Source organism: Nycticebus coucang, chromosome 11, assembly GCF_027406575.1.
Source record: "Nycticebus coucang isolate mNycCou1 chromosome 11, mNycCou1.pri, whole genome shotgun sequence".
Classification (NCBI taxonomy): domain Eukaryota; kingdom Metazoa; phylum Chordata; class Mammalia; order Primates; family Lorisidae; genus Nycticebus; species Nycticebus coucang.
In genome coordinates, this window is record NC_069790.1 from 101,493,291 (window position 1) to 101,502,333 (window position 9,043).

The window sequence follows — 9,043 nt, forward strand, 5'->3', positions numbered from 1 at the left end:
AGTCAGAGTCTTACTCTGTTGCCCTCAGTAGAGTGCTATGGCATCATAGCTCACAGCAGTCTCTAACTCTTGGGCTCAAGCAATCCTCTTGCCTCAGCCTCCCAAGAAGCTGAGACTACAGGTACCTGCCACAATGCCCTTGCTTTTGTCTGATTACTATTTACAGGTGATTTATTTTAAAAGACAGGGTCTCATTCTTACTCAGGGTGGTCTCGAAGTCCTGAGCTCAGGAGATCCACCCAAAGTGCTCTGTCTTCCAAAGTGCTAGGATCACAGGCACGAACCACTGTGCCTGGACTATATATTTATTTATTTTTTTTCAGACAAAAGGTCTTAATCTGTTGCTCAGGCTGGAGTACAGTGGCACAATCTTAGCTCAATGTAATCTTGAACTCCTGGGCTCAAACGGTCCTCCCACCTCAGCCTCCTGAGTAGCTGGGACTACAGGGCTGCTGCCATCACACTGGGCTAATCGTAAAATTTTTTGTAGAGATGAGGTCTTGTTATACTACCCAGGCTGGTCTTGAACTCCTGGCCTCAAGCCATCTCCTACCTTGGCCTCACAAAGTGCTGGGATTATAGGCATAAGCCACTGCATATCAGTTATACAGTACATTGTTTAAAGAGTCAAATAGTTCTACAAGACTTGTGAAAAGCAGCAGAGTCCTGCTCCTCAAAGCTTTTTCCCCAGTCTTGCTTGTCAGAAACAACCATCCTGAGTCCTTTGAGCGTTGGTGTTCACATTCAGACCTAGATAAAGTGCTTAGACTACTGCTTCCTGATTTTTCAGTTTTAGGTATTTTCTGCTGATTCACTATGAAAGGTAAGGCATTAACTTGCCCATATTTTCTTTAAAATAGATTTAATCTTTAATAGATAAAACCCTGTATAAAACTTCCATGTCCTGGGCGGCACCTGTGGCTCAAAGGAGTAGGGCGCTGGCTCCATTCACCAGAGGTGGCAGGTTCAAACCCAGCCCCGGCCAAACACTGCAAAAAAAACAAACAAACAACAACAAAAAAAAAAACCTATCTAATAAAAAAAACTTCCATGTCCTGTTAAAAATAAAATTAACACTCTGATCCACCAATCAGCTCAAGAACATGGATATAAACATTACCTAAGTAGCCTGCATGTGCCCTTCAAATGCACTCCCTTCCCTTCCTTTCTCCAGGTGAAACCACCTGTCTGTGCTAATCATTTTCTTTCTTGTTTTGGTAATTATTACACATGTATATATTCCTAAACAATGTATTGTTTTATGGGCATATGTCCATGGAAACATGCAGTGTGTGTCCTGACCTGGCTTCTCTCGGTCAACATTACATTTTTGAGGTTTATCCATGTGGATATGTGGCTGTGGCTAATTAATTTTCTCTGCTCTGTTGTATTCCGTTGTATGACTGTATTTCTACCCATTTATCCAGTTTTGTATTATACATTGCACGAGAGTTTCTCTAGGGCATTTACCGGTAGCTAGCAGTGGAATTGTTAGGGCATAGTGTGTGCAATACATTTTCAGCTTTACTAGGTAACAACTGTTTTCCAAGGCGATTTTGCCAAGCTCCACTGGAAGAGGAGAGATTGTATTGCTTCACGTCCTTGCCAACTCTTGGTACCAACTGATTTTTTAAAACTTTTGCCAACTTGGTGATGTGATATAGTAATTTCACTGTGGTTTTAATTTGCTTTTGCCTGATTACTGTTTATAGATGATTTGTGAGTTCTCTTCTGTGAAAAGCCCTTTTATGTTTTTTGCCCATTAAAAAAAACGATTCACAGACCTTTTTTTATATATCCTGGATATTAATTCTTTACCAGTTTTATATGTTGCAAATATGTCCTCTCAGTTTGAGGTCAGCTTTCTACTATTAGGCAAAGTCTTAAGAACAGACGTTCTTTTTTTGTGGTTTTTGGCTGGGGCTGGGTTTGAACCCGCCACCTCCGACATATGGGACTGGCGCCCTACTCCTTGAGCCACAGGCGCCGCCTGTAGAACAGATGTTCTTAATTTTAATGTAGTTGCTTTTTATCTATCTTTTCCTTTATGGAAACCTTTATGGTTTTGTTTGTTGCTTTGTTTGTTTGTTTTTGGCAACTATGTTACCCTCAGTAGAGTGCATGGCGTCACAGCTCACAGCAACCTCAAACTCTTGGTCAAACTCTTGGGCTTAAGCGATTCTCTCGCCTCAGTCTCCCAATTAGCTGGGACTACAGTGCCCGCTACAACATCCAGCTATTTCATTTTTTTGTTGTTGTTGTAGTTGTCGTTGTTGTTTGGCAGGCCCAGGCCAGCTTTGAAGCCTCTGGCCTCGGTGCATGTGGCCGGCTCCCTGAGCTACAGGCGCTGAACCTTTTTTTTTTTGGCCTTTGTATCTTGTTTAGAAAAACTGTTCCCTATCCCAATGTCATAAACTCACCTTCTATATTGTCTTCTAAGCATATTATAGTTTTGCCTTCTACATTTAAGAATTTTAATCTACATGGAGTTGGTTTCTGTATGTGGCATGATAGGAATTTAATTTCATTTTCTCACATAGACCTATAATTGTCCTAGCAACGTTTATTGAATAGTCTATCTGTTCCACACTGTTCTGCTATGTCAAGTCTACAAGAAATGAGCTTTCCAAGTATGCTTGGGCTTGCTTCTGTGTTATGTTCCACTTGCCTGTCTGGGCCAATACTACATTGTCTCAATAATTATGGCTTTATACTATGTTTTAATGTCTGGTATAGAAAGATCTCCCACCTCATTCTTCTTTAGGATTTTTTGCCTTGACGCTTCTTAGGATCTTTGTTTTTTCAAATACATTTTTACAGCTTGTGAAGTTTTGTGGACTCATTGGGCTTTGGGTTGGAGTTACATTAATCTCTGGATCTATCCAGAGATAATGAATACTTTTATGACATTGAGTTTTTTTATCCAAGAGTACGGTATATCTTTGGATTTGCTTAGAACTTCAGCATTTTCCCAGGAAGGATTGCACATTTTTCTTAGTATTATTCCTGGGTATTTTTATATATTAAATATCCTTGGGAAATTAAATGTCATATCATTAGAGGGCGGCGCCTGTGGCTCAGTGAGTAGGGCGCCGGCCCCATATGCCGAGGATGGCGGGTTCAAACCCAGCCCCGGCCAAACTGCAACAACAACAACAAAAAAAAAATAGCCGGGTGTTGTGGCAGGCGCCTGTAGTCCCAGCGGCTCGGGAGGCTGAGGCAAGAGAATCGCATAAGCCCAAGAGTTAGAGGTTGCTGTGAGCTGTGTGACGCCACAGCACTCTACCCGAGGGCGATACAGTGAGACTCTGTCTCTACCAAAAAAAAATAAATAAATAAAAGTCATATCATTAGATAGTGATCTTCTTATTTTATTTTAATATTTATTTACTTTTATTATTATTCTTTTCTTTTTATTAAATCATAGCTGTGTACATTAATGCAATCATGGGGTACAATATGCTGGTTTTATAGACCATTTGAGATATTTTCTTTTTTTTTTTCCATTTGAAATACTTTCCTCAAACTGGTTAACATAGTCTTCCCTGCATTTTCTTAGTTATTGTGTTAAAACATTTATACTCTACACTTAGTAAATTTAACATGTACCCTTGTAAGATGCGCATATTTTCTTTTTTCTTTTTTGAGATAGAATCTCAAGCTGTCACCCTGGGTAGAGTGCTGTGGCATCATAGCTCATAGAAACCTCCAACTCTTAGGGTCAAGCAATCTTCTTGTCTCAGTTTTTCTGCTTTTAGTAGAAATGGGGTCTTGCTTTTTTTTTTTGCTCAGGCTGGTCTCAAACTCATGAGCTCAAGCAGTCCACCCGCCTCTGCCTCCTAGAGTGCTAGGGTTACAGGCCTGAGCCACTGCTCCTGGCAGACCTTCTTATTTTAAATAATGCCTTTTTTCTTAAAGTTTATTTTATCTTACATAAATGAATCTAAAGTTGCTTTCTTTTTCTAGCATTTACCTGGAATACGTTTTTTCCATCGTTGACTTTTAATTTTTCTTTGTTCTTATGTTTTAAGAGTACCTCCTGTGAATATGTATGCTAGGGTTTAAAAAATCTATTTTGAGGTCTGGGTGTGGTGGCTCCTGCCTGTAATCCCAGCACTGTGGGATGCCGAGGTGGGCAGATCACCTGAGCTTACGAGTTCAAGACCAGCCTGAGCAAGAGTGAGACCCTGCCTCTAAAAATAGCCAGGCATTGTGGCGGGTGCCTGTAGTCCCTTGCTACTTCAGAGGCTCAGGCAAGAGGATCACATGAGCCCAAGAGTTTGAGGTTGCTGTGTACTGTAACATGGCACTCTACCCAGGGCAACAGAGTGAGACTCAGTCTCAAAAATAAATAAATAAAAAAAATAAAAAATCTATTTTGGTCATTTACTACAGAGTTAAATCCATTTATATTCAGTATTATTGGAAATATATTTAGGTAAGCTTGTTATTTTTAATGTCCTTCCAATTTGTTCTACCTTTTTTTTTTTTTTTTTTTTTGGAGACAGAGTTTCACTTTGTCACCCTTGGTTGAGTGCTATGGTGTCATAGCTCCCAACAACTTCAAACCCTTGGGCTCAAGTGATCCTCTTGCCTCAGTCTCCAGAGTAGCTGGGACTACAGGTGCCTGTTACCATGCCCGGCTATTTTTAGAGCTGGAGTCTCGCTTTCGCTCGGGCTGGTCCCAAACGCCTGAGCTCAAGCAATCCACCCATGGTGGCTCACACCTGTAATCCTGGCAATTTGTTCTACTTTACAAAAATCCTTTTTAAAAACATTTCTTTCTCATCTTTATTGTTTCATTTTTCTCCCTTTTCCTTTCTTTCTTTACCCTTTCTACCAGGTACATGTTCTATCCTTTCAGTGGTTGCTCTATTAGAAAATGCATACTCACCAGAGTCTAAAAAATTATCAGTATCTATCCTTTCCACCAACAAACCCAGGACCTTAAGACATCTTTGATTACCCACTTACAAATAAGGTATAATATATTTTCCAGGACCTAAAATCTTATTGTTAGATGATCCTAAGAAAACTATTCCCTGAGATTTCATAACCACACATTAAGTTACTACAAGAATTTATGATCTAAATTTATGCTAACTATGCAGTCCAAAAAAAAAAAATCTTAAACAAATAGTTTAAAGTAGTCTTAAGTTGGTAGTGTCCCCCAGGCAACTCAGAGAAGTAAACGCAAATCCTCTTTGGAGGAAGTCATCTTCAATACAGACCTCAAAGGATTTTCATAAATAAATGTTTAAAGAAAGGGACTGGTTCACAGATAATCACAAGAAAATACACCATGAGTGAGAACCAGCAGAAACAAAACACAGCACAAATAGACTTACAAAGTCTTTAGATACTGTAGTTATCTGACATAGAATATGAAATAACTACATTTTGCAAGTTTAAAGAAACAACCAAGAAGTTCTAAGATAGATAAGAAATTCAAGTCATTCGGGCTTGAGTGAAATAGGAGAATCAAACAGAACTTCTAAAAATAAGAAATGAATGCCATATTGTGTTGACTATTAAACAAGATTGATTATAAAATGCACGCTAATTTTGTGTGACAACAAAAACATGGCCAACCATCATTGCAAGATGCCACTGATTATAAGATGCACCCTGATTTCAGAGATGTTATAAAATGTGGGGAAAAAATTGTTTCAGAATCGATGAACTGTAGCTATTGAAATGTAAAACTTAGCAGATCGATTGAATTGCAGATTAAATTTGGCAGATGACAAAATCAGTTAACTGGAATAAAAAAACATATATTTGACACAAAAAATTATCCAGAATGTAGAGAAACAATGAAATGGAAATATAACAGAAGGGTGAAGAGTCTTGGAGAAGGCCTATCATCTATCTAATCCAACGTTCCAATTAGCTGGGTGTTGTGGTGGGTACCTATAGTCCCAGCTACTCAGGAGGCTGAGGCAGGAGGATCACTGGAGCCCAGGATTTGAGGTTACAATGAACTATGATGATGCCACTGCACTCTGTCCCAAGTGACAGAGTCAGACCCTGTCTCAAAACAAAATAAAATATCACAATATTACCAGATGAAGGTAATAGAGAGAGTAGAAAAGAAGCAATGTTCAAAAGTATAATGGCTGAGAAATGTTGAAAATAGTGGAAAGAAAGCAATACCCAGGTATATGAATTCAAATGATTCTCAAGCAGGACAAAACAAAAGAAATGCCCATCTCTGAAGAATACATGATAATAAGATTCTAGAATATCAAAGGCAAAGAGATCTTCAAAGCAAGCAGGAGTAAAAACAAAAAAATCACCTACTAAAGAGCAATACATAGCCCAACCTATTACCTCTTAACAGCAAAAATCGAAGCCAGAAGACTGTGGGAGAACATTTTTAATATGCTGGGAGAAAAACAATAATCAACCTGGAATTTATACCCAGTAATAGTCTTTCAAAAATGAGAGCAAAACAGAGAATTTTCAAGTAAATAAAAACAGAGACCTTTAATAAAGGCAAATCTGAAAAGACAGATTTGAAGCAGAAGGAAAATGATCCTAGATACCAGGAGGAAGATGAAGACCAGGGTTCAGAGACATCCTGAGGGGAAAGGCTGCTTACCTTTTGGTGTCTGTCTGGTTTTTACTTCTTTGTGAGATCTGTAGATTTTTGCTTTTGTGCCAAACCAGTGATGCATTTTGAAAGTTGTTATTAGGCTGGGCATGGTGGCTCATGCCTGTAATCCCAGCACTTTGGGAGGCTGAGGGTAGAGGGTTGCTTGAGGTCAGGAATTCAAAACCAGCCTGGGCAACACAGTTAAGACCCTGTCTCTCAAAAAAAAAAAAAAAAAGTTATTAAAAATATTTTGTCTTGCATTCTTTGACCTCAGGAGGATTATTTAGGTATCAAACTCATATACCTATAGGAAAAAAAAGTTCTCCAACAAAATTTCTTTAGGGAAACCCTCTTTCAGCTCACATGGAGTCCAGATTACTTTTCCTTGTAGCACATACACAAGCTATATTTTTACTATCTTTGCACTATGAGGTCACATTTATCTATGTGCTTTTTATTTTTTTTTGAGACAGAGTCTCTCTATGTCACCCTCGGTAGAGTGCTGTGGCATCATAGCTCATAATAACCTCCAACTCTTAGGCTCAAGTGATTCTCTTGCCTTAGCCTCCCAAGTAGCTGAGACTATAGGCACCCACCACAATGCCCAGCTAATATCTGTGTGTTTTTTAAATTAATCATTTACTTACCCATTAGAAATGTAAGGGCCAGGGCCGGATACAGTGGCTCATGCCTGTAATCCTAGCAGTCTGGGAGGCCAAGGTGGGTGGATTGCTTGAGCTTGTGATTTCGAGACCAGCCTAAGCAAAATCAAGAAACCTGTCTCTACTCAAAATAGAAAAAACTGAGGCAAGAGGATCACTTGAGCCCAAGAGTTGGAGGTTGCTATGAGCTATGATGACACCACAGCACTCTACCCAGGGCAACAGCTTGAGACTCTGTCTCCAAAAAAAAAAAAAAAGGCAAATAAATAAATAAATAGAAAGATAAGGGCCAGGTATGTGTTGCTTTCTGTTTTACTTCTAACTGGCCAGGCACATGGTAGGTTTTCAGTATACATTTATGAGTAAATAGTTAGATGAATATTTAATTATGAATAGGAAGACAACACCAGGTCTTAGGACAAGCATAGCTCTGTGTCTCTGCCTCAAATCCCCATAGAGCTCTGCTGGTCAATATGGTAGCCACATATGCCCATTTACATTGTATTTACATTAATTAAAATTACATAAAATCTAACATTCGATTTCTGAGTCTCACTAGCCACATCCCTAGTGGCTAGTGGCTACCCTATTGGACAGTGCAGAGATAGAACATTTCCATTATCACAGAAAGTTCCATTGGAAGTGCTGCCATAGAGTTCTCAAGAATTCCCAACTGCTCCTCTCTCTCTCTCTCTTTCTTGCTCTCGCTCTCTTGCGCTCTCTCCCTCCACCCTAAACCAAATACAGGGTTAGGTGTCTTATTAGTGACTTAAAATGATGCTTTTGAACAAGAAGATGTTGGGTACCTTTGGTGACTAGCAGCATCCCCACTTTTTTTCTTTTAAATTCTGAGCTTTTTTTTTGTTTGTTTTTAGTCTCTTATTCCCAGTGCTACTGAAGCTGAATGTTACTTGGGCGAAAAGCATAATTGCTTTCTTCTCTAGGTCCTTAAACCCTTTGCTAATGTCACCGTCTGAGAGTTCCCAAAGCCCGGGTTCCAGGAGAGTTTGGCACGTCTGAACAGCTGAACCATGAAATAATGAAGTAGGACGAGGGGGTGGGGGAGCAGGGCACTCTGTCAATAAAAGAGCTCCCCTCTCTGCACACATGGCCAATTAATTGGCCATTCTGGGAAAGTATGGATGGGGAGGGGGGCTTCTGAGAATCGCCGGTGACAGCTAAGTGGCCTTTTGTGGACGTCCTCTGCTGAACAACTTTGTTGGATTGAGTCTCTGCCTCCCCCACCTCCCGTGGGTTTCCTGTTAGATCCGTCATTTACCATTCAGACATCATCTTTCACTTATTCCTTCCAATATGACTGCTTTGTGTGCTGGCTCTGCTTTATCCCTCCTGTCCCCAGACCATAAAGGGGACTGTGTGGGGCTTCGGCAGGACTGAGAAATTGACCCTGCTGTCTGTTGAGAGCTATAATAATGACTGCAGTGATCTTCATGTCTAGCAGCAAACGAACTACCTGTCCCAGCATAATGGTGACCACCTGAAGATAGAGAAAAGGGAATCTTGACTGAGTTCCTTCTTGTGCAGTAGACAATTCCTTTGTTCTCTCCTCCGTTCTCTTCTCTTTCTCTTTTGCCCGTTGCACTTAATCTAAGATGCAGCTGTGACTGAGAACTAATACCTTTGAAATAATAATACCTTCCATTTTGCAGGCTTTACTAAGCCAGTTCACCCCGATTGTCTCACCTAATACCCCCCAAAACCCTGTGAAGTAGGCAGGGGAGGTGTTATTAACCCCATTTAACTAATGAGCAAACTGAGATTT